Source organism: Corythoichthys intestinalis, unplaced genomic scaffold (assembly GCF_030265065.1).
Source record: "Corythoichthys intestinalis isolate RoL2023-P3 unplaced genomic scaffold, ASM3026506v1 HiC_scaffold_33, whole genome shotgun sequence".
NCBI lineage: Eukaryota > Metazoa > Chordata > Actinopteri > Syngnathiformes > Syngnathidae > Corythoichthys > Corythoichthys intestinalis.
This window is the reverse complement of record NW_026651602.1, coordinates 802465-819164: the sequence shown is the minus strand read 5'-3', so window position 1 is coordinate 819164 and position 16700 is coordinate 802465.

Here is a 16700-nt window from a genome sequence, read left to right as displayed (position 1 = left end):
GAAGTTTGGTTGACTTCTGCGCAGCGGTTTGGGAGTTAACATCAAAATTACATTTCTCGGCCATATCGCATAGATCTCACTGTGAAAAGGCTTAAATGGCTTTTTTGACCTAAGTTTAATGATTGCGCTCAAACCAAATGTCCTAGAACGAAATTTTCAAATGTAACTACTAGAATGTGATACAATACACTATTGGGTGAAGTTTGGTTGACTTCTGCGCAGCGGTTTGGGAGTTAAAATCAAAATTACATTTCTCGGCCATATCGCATAGATCTCACTGTGAAAAGGCTTAAATGGCTTTTTTGACCTAAGTTTAATAATTGCGCTCAAACCAAATGTCCTAGAACGAAATTTTCAAATGTAACTACTAGAATGTGATACAATACACTATTGGGTGAAGTTTGGTTGACTTCTGCGCAGCGGTTTGGGAGTTAACATCAAAATTACATTTCTCGGCCATATCGCATAGATCTCACTGTGAAAAGGCTTAAATGGCTTTTTTGACCTAAGTTTGAGGATTGCGCTCAAATCAAATGTCCTAGAACCAAATTTCCACATGTAACTACTAGATTGTGATACAATACACTAATAGGTGAAGTTTGGTTGACTTCTGCGCAGCGGTTTGGGAGTTAACATCAAAATTACATTTCTCGGCCATATCGCATAGATCTCACTGTGAAAAGGCTTAAATGGCTTTTTTGACCTAAGTTTGAGGATTGCGCTAAAATCAAATGTCCAATAACCAAATTTCCACATGTAACTACTAGATTGTGATACAATACACTAATGGGTGAAGTTTGGTTGACTTCTGCGCAGCGGTTTGGGAGTTAACATCAAAATTACATTTCTCGGCCATATCGCATAGATCTCACTGTGAAAAGGCTTAAATGACTTTTTAATTAAGTTTGATGATTGCGTTCAAACAAAATGTCCTAGAACAAAATTTTCAAATGTAACTACTAGATTGTGATACAATACACTATTGGGTGAAGTTTGGTTGACTTCTGCGCAGCGGTTTGGGAGTTAACATCAAAATTAAATTTCTCGGCCATATCGCATAGATCTCACTGTGAAAAGGCTTAAATGGCTTTTTTGACCTAAGTTTGAGGATTGCGCTCAAATCAAATGTCCTAGAACCAAATTTCCACATGTAATTACTAGATTATGATACAATACACTAATGGGTGAAGTTTGGTTGACTTCTGCGCAGCGGTTTGGGAGTTAACATCAAAATTACATTTCTCGGCCATATCGCATAGATCTCACTGTGAAAAGGCTTAAATGACTTTTTTAATTAAGTTTAATGATTGCGCTCAAACAAAATGTCCTAGAACAAAAATTTCAAATGCAACTACTAGATTGTGATACAATACACTATTGGGTGAAGTTTAGTTGACTTCTGCGCAGCGGTTTGGGAGTTAACATCAAAATTACATTTCTCGGCCATATCGCATAGATCTCACTGTGAAAAGGCTTAAATGGCTTTTTTGACCTAAGTTTGAGGATTGCGCTCAAATCAAATGTCCTAGAACCAAATTTCCACATGTAACTACTAGATTGTGATACAATACACTAATGGTTGAAGTTTGGTTGACTTCTGCGCAGCGGTTTGGGAGTGAACATCAAAATTACATTTCTCGGCCATATCGCATAGATCTCACTGTGAAAAGGCTTAAATGACTTTTTTTAATTAAGTTTGAAGATTGCGCTCAAATCAAATGTCCTAGAACTAAATTTCCAAATGTAACTACTAGATTGTGATAAAATACACTATTGGGTGAAGTTTGGTTGACTTCTGCGCAGCGGTTTGGGAGTTAACATCAAAATTACATTTCTCGGCCATATCGCATAGATCTCACTGTGAAAAGGCTTAAATGGCTTTTTTGACCTAAGTTTGAGGATTGCGCTCAAATCAAATGTCCTATAACCAAATTTCCACATGTAACTACTAGATTGTGATACAATACACTAATGGGTGAAGTTTGGTTGACTTCTGCGCAGCGGTTTGGGAGTTAACATCAAAATTACATTTCTCGGCCATATCGCATAGATCTCACTGTGAAAAGGCTTAAATGACTTTTTTAATTAAGTTTGATGATTGCGTTCAAACAAAATGTCCTAGAACAAAATTTTCAAATGTAACTACTAGATTGTGATACAATACACTATTGGGTGAAGTTTGGTTGACTACTGCGCAGCGGTTTGGGAGTTAACATCAAAATTACATTTCTCGGCCATATCGCATAGATCTCACTGGGAAAAGGCTTAAATGGCTTTTTTGACCTAAGTTTGAGGATTGCGCTCAAATCAAATGTCCTAGAACCAAATTTCCACATGTAACTACTAGATTGTGATACAATACACTAATGGGTGAAGTTTGGTTTACTTCTGCGCAGCGGTTTGGGAGTTAACATCAAAATTACATTTCTCGGCCATATCGCATAGATCTCACTGTGAAAAGGCTTAAATGGCTTTTTTGACCTAAGTTTAATGATTGCGCTCAAACCAAATGTTCTAGAACGAAATTTTCAAATGTAACTACAAGAATGTGATACAATACACTATTGGGTGAAGTTTGGTTGACTTCTGCGCAGCGGTTTGGGAGTTAACATCAAAATTACATTTCTCGGCCATATCGCATAGATCTCACTGTGAAAAGGCTTAAATGACTTTTTTAATTAAGTTTGATGATTGCGTTCAAACAAAATGTCCTAGAACAAAATTTTCAAATGTAACTACTAGAATGTGATACAATACACTATTGGGTGAAGTTTGGTTGACTTCTGCGCAGCGGTTTGGGAGTTAAAATCAAAATTACATTTCTCGGCCATATCGCATAGATCTCACTGTGAAAAGGCTTAAATGGCTTTTTTGACCTAAGTTTGAGGATTGCGCTCAAATCAAATGTCCTAGAAAAAATTTCCACATGTAACTACTAGATTGTGATACAATACACTAATGGGTGAAGTTTGGTTGACTTCTGCGCAGCGGTTTGGGAGTTAACATCAAAATTACATTTCTCGGCCATATCGCATAGATCTCACTGTGAAAAGGCTTAAATGGCTTTTTTGACCTAAGTTTAATGATTGCGCTCAAACCAAATGTCCTAGAACGAAATTTTCAAATGTAACTACTAGAATGTGATACAATACACTATTGGGTGAAGTTTGGTTGACTTCTGCGCAGCGGTTTGGGAGTTAAAATCAAAATTACATTTCTCGGCCATATCGCATAGATCTCACTGTGAAAAGGCTTAAATGGCTTTTTTGACCTAAGTTTAATAATTGCGCTCAAACCAAATGTCCTAGAACGAAATTTTCAAATGTAACTACTAGAATGTGATACAATACACTATTGGGTGAAGTTTGGTTGACTTCTGCGCAGCGGTTTGGGAGTTAACATCAAAATTACATTTCTCGGCCATATCGCATAGATCTCACTGTGAAAAGGCTTAAATGGCTTTTTTGACCTAAGTTTGAGGATTGCGCTCAAATCAAATGTCCTAGAACCAAATTTCCACATGTAACTACTAGATTGTGATACAATACACTAATAGGTGAAGTTTGGTTGACTTCTGCGCAGCGGTTTGGGAGTTAACATCAAAATTACATTTCTCGGCCATATCGCATAGATCTCACTGTGAAAAGGCTTAAATGGCTTTTTTGACCTAAGTTTGAGGATTGCGCTAAAATCAAATGTCCAATAACCAAATTTCCACATGTAACTACTAGATTGTGATACAATACACTAATGGGTGAAGTTTGGTTGACTTCTGCGCAGCGGTTTGGGAGTTAACATCAAAATTACATTTCTCGGCCATATCGCATAGATCTCACTGTGAAAAGGCTTAAATGACTTTTTAATTAAGTTTGATGATTGCGTTCAAACAAAATGTCCTAGAACAAAATTTTCAAATGTAACTACTAGATTGTGATACAATACACTATTGGGTGAAGTTTGGTTGACTTCTGCGCAGCGGTTTGGGAGTTAACATCAAAATTACATTTCTCGGCCATATCGCATAGATCTCACTGTGAAAAGGCTTAAATGGCTTTTTTGACCTAAGTTTGAGGATTGCGCTCAAATCAAATGTCCTAGAACCAAATTTCCACATGTAATTACTAGATTATGATACAATACACTAATGGGTGAAGTTTGGTTGACTTCTGCGCAGCGGTTTGGGAGTTAACATCAAAATTACATTTCTCGGCCATATCGCATAGATCTCACTGTGAAAAGGCTTAAATGACTTTTTTAATTAAGTTTAATGATTGCGCTCAAACAAAATGTCCTAGAACAAAAATTTCAAATGCAACTACTAGATTGTGATACAATACACTATTGGGTGAAGTTTAGTTGACTTCTGCGCAGCGGTTTGGGAGTTAACATCAAAATTACATTTCTCGGCCATATCGCATAGATCTCACTGTGAAAAGGCTTAAATGGCTTTTTTGACCTAAGTTTGAGGATTGCGCTCAAATCAAATGTCCTAGAACCAAATTTCCACATGTAACTACTAGATTGTGATACAATACACTAATGGTTGAAGTTTGGTTGACTTCTGCGCAGCGGTTTGGGAGTGAACATCAAAATTACATTTCTCGGCCATATCGCATAGATCTCACTGTGAAAAGGCTTAAATGACTTTTTTTAATTAAGTTTGAAGATTGCGCTCAAATCAAATGTCCTAGAACTAAATTTCCAAATGTAACTACTAGATTGTGATAAAATACACTATTGGGTGAAGTTTGGTTGACTTCTGCGCAGCGGTTTGGGAGTTAACATCAAAATTACATTTCTCGGCCATATCGCATAGATCTCACTGTGAAAAGGCTTAAATGGCTTTTTTGACCTAAGTTTGAGGATTGCGCTCAAATCAAATGTCCTATAACCAAATTTCCACATGTAACTACTAGATTGTGATACAATACACTAATGGGTGAAGTTTGGTTGACTTCTGCGCAGCGGTTTGGGAGTTAACATCAAAATTACATTTCTCGGCCATATCGCATAGATCTCACTGTGAAAAGGCTTAAATGACTTTTTTAATTAAGTTTGATGATTGCGTTCAAACAAAATGTCCTAGAACAAAATTTTCAAATGTAACTACTAGATTGTGATACAATACACTATTGGGTGAAGTTTGGTTGACTTCTGCGCAGCGGTTTGGGAGTTAACATCAAAATTACATTTCTCGGCCATATCGCATAGATCTCACTGGGAAAAGGCTTAAATGGCTTTTTTGACCTAAGTTTGAGGATTGCGCTCAAATCAAATGTCCTAGAACCAAATTTCCACATGTAACTACTAGATTGTGATACAATACACTAATGGGTGAAGTTTGGTTTACTTCTGCGCAGCGGTTTGGGAGTTAACATCAAAATTACATTTCTCGGCCATATCGCATAGATCTCACTGTGAAAAGGCTTAAATGGCTTTTTTGACCTAAGTTTAATGATTGCGCTCAAACCAAATGTTCTAGAACGAAATTTTCAAATGTAACTACAAGAATGTGATACAATACACTATTGGGTGAAGTTTGGTTGACTTCTGCGCAGCGGTTTGGGAGTTAACATCAAAATTACATTTCTCGGCCATATCGCATAGATCTCACTGTGAAAAGGCTTAAATGACTTTTTTAATTAAGTTTAATGATTGCGCTCAAACCAAATGTCCTAGAACGAAATTTTCAAATGTAACTACTAGAATGTGATACAATACACTATTGGGTGAAGTTTAGTTGACTTCTGCGCAGCGGTTTGGGAGTTAACATCAAAATTACATTTCTCGGCCATATCGCATAGATCTCACTGTGAAAAGGCTTAAATGACTTTTTTAATTAAGTTTGATGATTGCGCTCAAACAAAATTTCCTAGAACCAAATTTCCACATGTAACTACTAGATTGTGATACAATACACTAATGGGTGAAGTTTGGTTTACTTCTGCGCAGCGGATTGGGAGTTAACATCAAAATTACATTTCTCGGCCATATCGCATAGATCTCACTGTGAAAAGGCTTAAATGGCTTTTTTGACCTAAGTTTAATAATTGCGCTCAAACCAAATGTCCTAGAACGAAATTTTCAAATGTAACTACTAGAATGTGATACAATACACTATTGGGTGAAGTTTGGTTGACTTCTGCGCAGCGGTTTGGGAGTTAACATCAAAATTACATTTCCCGGCCATATCGCATAGATCTCACTGTGAAAAGGCTTAAATGGCTTTTTTGACCTAAGTTTGAGGATTGCGCTCAAATCAAATGTCCTAGAACCAAATTTTCACATGTAACTACTAGATTGTGATACAATACACTAATGGGTGAAGTTTGGTTGACTTCTGCGCAGCGGTTTGGGAGTTAACATCAAAATTACATTTCTCGGCCATATCGCATAGATCTCACTGTGAAAAGGCTTAAATGACTTTTTTAATTAAGTTTGATGATTGCGTTCAAACAAAATGTCCTAGAACAAAATTTTCAAATGTTACTACTAGATTGTGATACAATACACTATTGGGTGAAGTTTGGTTGACTTCTGCGCAGCGGTTTGGGAGTTAACATCAAAATTACATTTCTCGGCCATATCGCATAGATCTCACTGTGAAAAGGCTTAAATGACTTTTTTAATTAAGTTTAATGATTGCGCTCAAACCAAATGTCCTAGAACGAAATTTTCAAATGTAACTACTAGAATGTGATACAATACACTATTGGGTGAAGTTTAGTTGACTTCTGCGCAGCGGTTTGGGAGTTAACATCAAAATTACATTTCTCGGCCATATCGCATAGATCTCACTGTGAAAAGGCTTAAATGGCTTTTTTGACCTAGGTTTGAGGATTGCGCTCAAATCAAATGTCCTAGAACCAAATTTCCACATGTAACTACTAGATTTTGATACAATACACTAATGGGTGAAGTTTGGTTTACTTCTGCGCAGCGGTTTGGGAGTTAACATCAAAATTACATTTCTCGGCCATATCGCATAGATCTCACTGTGAAAAGGCTTAAATGGCTTTTTTGACCTAAGTTTAATAATTGCGCTCAAACCAAATGTCCTAGAACGAAATTTTCAAATGTAACTACTAGAATGTGATACAATACACTATTGGGTGAAGTTTGGTTGACTTCTGCGCAGCGGTTTGGGAGTTAACATCAAAATTACATTTCTCGGCCATATCGCATAGATCTCACTGTGAAAAGGCTTAAATGGCTTTTTTGACCTAAGTTTGAGGATTGCGCTCAAATCAAATGTCCTAGAACAAAATTTCCACATGTAACTACTAGATTGTGATACAATACACTAATGGGTGAAGTTTGGTTGACTTCTGCGCAGCGGTTTGGGAGTTAACATCAAAATTACATTTCTCGGCCATATCGCATAGATCTCACTGTGAAAAGGCTTAAATGACTTTTTTAATTAAGTTTGATGATTGCGTTCAAACAAAATGTCCTAGAACAAAATTTTCAAATGTAACTACTAGATTGTGATACAATACACTATTGGGTGAAGTTTGGTTGACTTCTGCGCAGCGGTTTGGGAGTTAACATCAAAATTACATTTCTCGGCCATATCGCATAGATCTCACTGTGAAAAGGCTTAAATGGCTTTTTTGACCTAAGTTTGAGGATTGCGCTCAAATCAAATGTCCTAGAACCAAATTTCCACATGTAACTACTAGATTGTGATACAATACACTAATGGGTGAAGTTTGGTTGACTTCTGTGCAGCGGTTTGGGAGTTAACATCAAAATTACATTTCTCGGCCATATCGCATAGATCTCACTGTGAAAAGGCTTAAATGACTTTTTTAATTAAGTTTGATGATTGCGCTCAAACAAAATATCCTAGAACAAAATTTTCAAATGTAACTACTAGATTGTGATACAATACACTATTGGGTGAAGTTTGGTTGACTTCTGCGCAGCGGTTTGGGAGTTAACATCAAAATTACATTTCTCGGCCATATCGCATAGATCTCACTGTGAAAAGGCTTAAATGACTTTTTTAATTAAGTTTGATGATTGCGTTCAAACAAAATGTCCTAGAACGAAATTGTCAAATGTAACTACTAGAATGTGATACAATACACTATTGGGTGAAGTTTGGTTGACTTCTGCGCAGCGGTTTGGGAGTTAACATCAAAATTACATTTCTCGGCCATATCGCATAGATCTCACTGTGAAAAGGCTTAAATGGCTTTTTTGACCTAAGTTTAATGATTGCGCTCAAACCAAATGTCCTAGAACGAAATTTTCAAATGTAACTACAAGAATGTGATACAATACACTATTGGGTGAAGTTTGGTTGACTTCTGCGCAGCGGTTTGGGAGTTAACATCAAAATTACATTTCTCGGCCATATCGCATAGATCTCACTGTGAAAAGGCTTAAATGACTTTTTTAATTAAGTTTAATGATTGCGCTCAAACAAAATGTCCTAGAACAAAATGTTCAAATGTAACTACTAGATTGTGATACAATACACTATTGGGTGAAGTTTGGTTGACTTCTGCGCAGCGGTTTGGGAGTTAACATCAAAATTACATTTCTCGGCCATATCGCATAGATCTCACTGTGAAAAGGCTTAAATGACTTTTTTAATTAAGTTTAATGATTGCGCTCAAACCAAATGTCCTAGAACGAAATTTTCAAATGTAACTACTAGAATGTGATACAATACACTATTGGGTGAAGTTTAGTTGACTTCTGCGCAGCGGTTTGGGAGTTAACATCAAAATTACATTTCTCGGCCATATCGCATAGATCTCACTGTGAAAAGGCTTAAATGACTTTTTTAATTAAGTTTGATGATTGCGCTCAAACAAAATTTCCTAGAACCAAATTTCCACATGTAACTACTAGATTGTGATACAATACACTAATGGGTGAAGTTTGGTTTACTTCTGCGCAGCGGTTTGGGAGTTAACATCAAAATTACATTTCTCGGCCATATCGCATAGATCTCACTGTGAAAAGGCTTAAATGGCTTTTTTGACCTAAGTTTAATAATTGCGCTCAAACCAAATGTCCTAGAACGAAATTTTCAAATGTAACTACTAGAATGTGATACAATACACTATTGGGTGAAGTTTGGTTGACTTCTGCACAGCGGTTTGGGAGTTAACATCAAAATTACATTTCTCGGCCATATCGCATAGATCTCACTGTGAAAAGGCTTAAATGGCTTTTTTGACCTAAGTTTGAGGATTGCGCTCAAATCAAATGTCCTAGAACCAAATTTTCACATGTAACTACTAGATTGTGATACAATACACTAATGGGTGAAGTTTGGTTGACTTCTGCGCAGCGGTTTGGGAGTTAACATCAAAATTACATTTCTCGGCCATATCGCATAGATCTCACTGTGAAAAGGCTTAAATGACTTTTTTAATTAAGTTTGATGATTGCGTTCAAACAAAATGTCCTAGAACAAAATTTTCAAATGTAACTACTAGATTGTGATACAATACACTATTGGGTGAAGTTTGGTTGACTTCTGCGCAGCGGTTTGGGAGTTAACATCAAAATTACATTTCTCGGCCATATCGCATAGATCTCACTGTGAAAAGGCTTAAATGACTTTTTTAATTAAGTTTAATGATTGCGCTCAAACCAAATGTCCTAGAACGAAATTTTCAAATGTAACTACTAGAATGTGATACAATACACTATTGGGTGAAGTTTAGTTGACTTCTGCGCAGCGGTTTGGGAGTTAACATCAAAATTACATTTCTCGGCCATATCTTATAGATCTCACTGTGAAAAGGCTTAAATGGCTTTTTTGACCTAGGTTTGAGGATTGCGCTCAAATCAAATGTCCTAGAACCAAATTTCCACATGTAACTACTAGATTGTGATACAATACACTAATGGGTGAAGTTTGGTTGACTTCTGCGCAGCGGTTTGGGAGTTAACATCAAAATTACATTTCTCGGCCATATCGCATAGATCTCACTGTGAAAAGGCTTAAATGGCTTTTTTGACCTAAGTTTAATAATTGCGCTCAAACCAAATGTCCTAGAACGAAATTTTCAAATGTAACTACTAGAATGTGATACAATACACTATTGGGTGAAGTTTAGTTGACTTCTGCGCAGCGGTTTGGGAGTTAACATCAAAATTACATTTCTCGGCCATATCGCATAGATCTCACTGTGAAAAGGCTTAAATGGCTTTTTTGACCTAAGTTTGAGGATTGCGCTCAAATCAAATGTCCTAGAACCAAATTTTCACATGTAACTACTAGATTGTGATACAATACACTAATGGGTGAAGTTTGGTTGACTTCTGCGCAGCGGTTTGGGAGTTAACATCAAAATTACATTTCTCGGCCATATCGCATAGATCTCACTGTGAAAAGGCATAAATGGCTTTTTTGACCTAAGTTTGAGGATTGCGCTCAAACCAAATGTCCTAGAACGAAATTTTAAAATGTAACTACTAGAATGTGATACAATACACCATTGGGTGAAGTTTGGTTGACTTCTGCGCAGCGGTTTGGGAGTTAACATCAAAATTACATTTCTCGGCCATATCGCATAGATCTCACTGTGAAAAGGCTTAAATGGCTTTTTTGACCTAAGTTTAATAATTGCGCTCAAACCAAATGTCCTAGAACGAAATTTTCAAATGTAACTACTAGAATGTGATACAATACACTATTGGGTGAAGTTTGGTTGACTTCTGCGCAGCGGTTTGGGAGTTAACATCAAAATTACATTTCTCGGCCATATCGCATAGATCTCACTGTGAAAAGGCTTAAATGGCTTTTTTGACCTAAGTTTGAGGATTGCGCTCAAATCAAATGTCCTAGAACCAAATTTTCACATGTAACTACTAGATTGTGATACAATACACTAATGGGTGAAGTTTGGTTGACTTCTGCGCAGCGGTTTGGGAGTTAACATCAAAATTACATTTCTCGGCCATATCGCATAGATCTCACTGTGAAAAGGCTTAAATGACTTTTTTAATTAAGTTTGATGATTGCGTTCAAACAAAATGTCCTAGAACAAAATTTTCAAATGTAACTACTAGATTGTGATACAATACACTATTGGGTGAAGTTTGGTTGACTTCTGCGCAGCGGTTTGGGAGTTAACATCAAAATTACATTTCTCGGCCATATCGCATAGATCTCACTGTGAAAAGGCTTAAATGACTTTTTTAATTAAGTTTAATGATTGCGCTCAAACCAAATGTCCTAGAACGAAATTTTCAAATGTAACTACTAGAATGTGATACAATACACTATTGGGTGAAGTTTAGTTGACTTCTGCGCAGCGGTTTGGGAGTTAACATCAAAATTACATTTCTCGGCCATATCTTATAGATCTCACTGTGAAAAGGCTTAAATGGCTTTTTTGACCTAGGTTTGAGGATTGCGCTCAAATCAAATGTCCTAGAACCAAATTTCCACATGTAACTACTAGATTGTGATACAATACACTAATGGGTGAAGTTTGGTTGACTTCTGCGCAGCGGTTTGGGAGTTAACATCAAAATTACATTTCTCGGCCATATCGCATAGATCTCACTGTGAAAAGGCTTAAATGGCTTTTTTGACCTAAGTTTAATAATTGCGCTCAAACCAAATGTCCTAGAACGAAATTTTCAAATGTAACTACTAGAATGTGATACAATACACTATTGGGTGAAGTTTGGTTGACTTCTGCGCAGCGGTTTGGGAGTTAACATCAAAATTACATTTCTCGGCCATATCGCATAGATCTCACTGTGAAAAGGCTTAAATGGCTTTTTTGACCTAAGTTTGAGGATTGCGCTCAAATCAAATGTCCTAGAACCAAATTTTCACATGTAACTACTAGATTGTGATACAATACACTAATGGGTGAAGTTTGGTTGACTTCTGCGCAGCGGTTTGGGAGTTAACATCAAAATTACATTTCTCGGCCATATCGCATAGATCTCACTGTGAAAAGGCTTAAATGACTTTTTTAATTAAGTTTGATGATTGCGTTCAAACAAAATGTCCTAGAACAAAATTTTCAAATGTAACTACTAGATTGTGATACAATACACTATTGGGTGAAGTTTGGTTGACTTCTGCGCAGCGGTTTGGGAGTTAACATCAAAATTACATTTCTCGGCCATATCGCATAGATCTCACTGTGAAAAGGCTTAAATGACTTTTTTAATTAAGTTTAATGATTGCGCTCAAACCAAATGTCCTAGAACGAAATTTTCAAATGTAACTACTAGAATGTGATACAATACACTATTGGGTGAAGTTTAGTTGACTTCTGCGCAGCGGTTTGGGAGTTAACATCAAAATTATATTTCTCGGCCATATCGCATAGATCTCACTGTGAAAAGGCTTAAATGGCTTTTTTGACCTAGGTTTGAGGATTGCGCTCAAATCAAATGTCCTAGAACCAAATTTCCACATGTAACTACTAGATTGTGATACAATACACTAATGGGTGAAGTTTGGTTTACTTCTGCGCAGCGGTTTGGGAGTTAACATCAAAATTACATTTCTCGGCCATATCGCATAGATCTCACTGTGAAAAGGCTTAAATGGCTTTTTTGACCTAAGTTTAATAATTGCGCTCAAACCAAATGTCCTAGAACGAAATTTTCAAATGTAACTACTAGAATGTGATACAATACACTATTGGGTGAAGTTTGGTTGACTTCTGCGCAGCGGTTTGGGAGTTAACATCAAAATTACATTTCTCGGCCATATCGCATAGATCTCACTGTGAAAAGGCTTAAATGGCTTTTTTGACCTAAGTTTGAGGATTGCGCTCAAATCAAATGTCCTAGAACCAAATTTTCACATGTAACTACTAGATTGTGATACAATACACTAATGGGTGAAGTTTGGTTGACTTCTGCGCAGCGGTTTGGGAGTTAACATCAAAATTACATTTCTCGGCCATATCGCATAGATCTCACTGTGAAAAGGCATAAATGGCTTTTTTGACCTAAGTTTGAGGATTGCGCTCAAACCAAATGTCCTAGAACGAAATTTTAAAATGTAACTACTAGAATGTGATACAATACACCATTGGGTGAAGTTTGGTTGACTTCTGCGAAGCGGTTTGGGAGTTAACATCAAAATTACATTTCTCGGCCATATCGCATAGATCTCACTGTGAAAAGGCTTAAATGGCTTTTTTGACCTAAGTTTAATAATTGCGCTCAAACCAAATGTCCTAGAACGAAATTTTCAAATGTAACTACTAGAATGTGATACAATACACTATTGGGTGAAGTTTGGTTGACTTCTGCGCAGCGGTTTGGGAGTTAACATCAAAATTACATTTCTCGGCCATATCGCATAGATCTCACTGTGAAAAGGCTTAAATGGCTTTTTTGACCTAAGTTTGAGGATTGCGCTCAAATCAAATGTCCTAGAAAAAAATTCCACATGTAACTACTAGATTGTGATACAATACACTAATGGGTGAAGTTTGGTTGACTTCTGCGCAGCGGTTTGGGAGTTAACATCAAAATTACATTTCTCGGCCATATCGCATAGATCTCACTGTGAAAAGGCTTAAATGACTTTTTTAATTAAGTTTGATGATTGCGTTCAAACAAAATGTCCTAGAACAAAATTTTCAAATGTAACTACTAGATTGTGATACAATACACTATTGGGTGAAGTTTGGTTGACTTCTGCGCAGCGGTTTGGGAGTTGACATCAAAATTACATTTCTCGGCCATATCGCATAGATCTCACTGTGAAAAGGCTTAAATGGCTTTTTTGACCTAAGTTTGAGGATTGCGCTCAAATCAAATGTCCTAGAACCAAATTTCCACATGTAACTACTAGATTGTGATACAATACACTAATGGGTGAAGTTTGGTTGACTTCTGCGCAGCGGTTTGGGAGTTAACATCAAAATTACATTTCTCGGCCATATCGCATAGATCTCACTGTGAAAAGGCTTAAATGACTTTTTTAATTAAGTTTGATGATTGCGCTCAAACAAAATTTCCTAGAACAAAATTTTCAAATGTAACTACTAGATTGTGATACAATACACTATTGGGTGAAGTTTGGTTGACTTCTGCGCAGCGGTTTGGGAGTTAACATCAAAATTACATTTCTCGGCCATATCGCATAGATCTCACTGTGAAAAGGCTTAAATGACTTTTTTAATTAAGTTTGATGATTGCGTTCAAACAAAATGTCCTAGAACAAAATTTTCAAATGTAACTACTAGATTGTGATACAATACACTATTGGGTGAAGTTTGGTTGACTTCTGCGCAGCGGTTTGGGAGTTAACATCAAAATTACATTTCTCGGCCATATCGCATAGATCTCACTGTGAAAAGGCTTAAATGACTTTTTTAATTAAGTTTAATGATTGCGCTCAAACCAAATGTCCTAGAACGAAATTTTCAAATGTAACTACTAGAATGTGATACAATACACTATTGGGTGAAGTTTAGTTGACTTCTGCGCAGCGGTTTGGGAGTTAACATCAAAATTACATTTCTCGGCCATATCGCATAGATCTAACTGTGAAAAGGCTTAAATGACTTTTTTAATTAAGTTTGATGATTGCGCTCAAACAAAATTTCCTAGAACAAAATTTTCAAATGTAACTACTAGATTGTGATACAATACACTATTGGGTGAAGTTTGGTTGACTTCTGCGCAGCGGTTTGGGAGTTAACATCAAAATTACATTTCTCGGCCATATCGCATAGATCTCACTGTGAAAAGGCTTAAATGGCTTTTTTGACCTAAGTTTAATGATTGCGCTCAAACCAAATGTCCTAGAACGAAATTGTCAAATGTAACTACTAGAATGTGATACAATACACTATTGGGTGAAGTTTGGTTGACTTCTGCGCAGCGGTTTGGGAGTTAAAATCAAAATTACATTTCTCGGCCATATCGCATAGATCTCACTGTGAAAAGGCTTAAATGGCTTTTTTGACCTAAGTTTAATAATTGCGCTCAAACCAAATGTCCTAGAACGAAATTTTCAAATGTAACTACTAGAATGTGATACAATACACTATTGGGTGAAGTTTGGTTGACTTCTGCGCAGCGGTTTGGGAGTTAACATCAAAATTACATTTCTCGGCCATATCGCATAGATCTCACTGTGAAAAGGCTTAAATGGCTTTTTTGACCTAAGTTTAATGATTGCGCTCAAACCAAATGTCCTAGAACGAAATTGTCAAATGTAACTACTAGAATGTGATACAATACACTAATGGGTGAAGTTTGGTTTACTTCTGCGCAGCGGTTTGGGAGTTAACATCAAAATTACATTTCTCGGCCATATCGCATAGATCTCACTGTGAAAAGGCTTAAATGGCTTTTTTGACCTAAGTTTAATAATTGCGCTCAAACCAAATGTCCTTGAACGAAATTTTAAAATGTAACTACTAGAATGTGATACAATACACTATTGGGTGAAGTTTGGTTGACTTCTGCGCAGCGGTTTGGGAGTTAAAATCAAAATTACATTTCTCGGCCATATCGCATAGATCTCACTGTGAAAAGGCTTAAATGGCTTTTTTGACCTAAGTTTAATAATTGCGCTCAAACCAAATGTCCTAGAACGAAATTTTCAAATGTAACTACTAGAATGTGATACAATACACTATTGGGTGAAGTTTGGTTGACTTCTGCGCAGCGGTTTGGGAGTTAACATCAAAATTACATTTCTCGGCCATATCGCATAGATCTCACTGTGAAAAGGCTTAAATGGCTTTTTTGACCTAAGTTTAATGATTGCTCTCAAACCAAATGTCCTAGAACGAAATTTTCAAATGTAACTACTAGAATGTGATACAATACACTATTGGGTGAAGTTTGGTTGACTTCTGCGCAGCGGTTTGGGAGTTAAAATCAAAATTACATTTCTCGGCCATATCGCATAGATCTCACTGTGAAAAGGCTTAAATGGCTTTTTTGACCTAAGTTTAATAATTGCGCTCAAACCAAATGTCCTAGAACGAAATTTTCAAATGTAACTACTAGAATGTGATACAATACACTATTGGGTGAAGTTTGGTTGACTTCTGCGCAGCGGTTTGGGAGTTAACATCAAAATTACATTTCTCGGCCATATCGCATAGATCTCACTGTGAAAAGGCTTAAATGGCTTTTTTGACCTAAGTTTGAGGATTGCGCTCAAATCAAATGTCCTAGAACCAAATTTCCACATGTAACTACTAGATTGTGATACAATACACTAATAGGTGAAGTTTGGTTGACTTCTGCGCAGCGGTTTGGGAGTTAACATCAAAATTACATTTCTCGGCCATATCGCATAGATCTCACTGTGAAAAGGCTTAAATGGCTTTTTTGACCTAAGTTTGAGGATTGCGCTCAAATCAAATGTCCAATAACCAAATTTCCACATGTAACTACTAGCTTGTGATACAATACACTAATGGGTGAAGTTTGGTTGACTTCTGCGCAGCGGTTTGGGAGTTAACATCAAAATTACATTTCTCGGCCATATCGCATAGATCTCACTGTGAAAAGGCTTAAATGACTTTTTTAATTAAGTTTGATGATTGCGTTCAAACAAAATGTCCTAGAACAAAATTTTCAAATGTAACTACTAGATTGTGATACAATACACTATTGGGTGAAGTTTGGTTGACTTCTGCGCAGCGGTTTGGGAGTTAACATCAAAATTACATTTCTCGGCCATATCGCATAGATCTCACTGTGAAAAGGCTTAAATGACT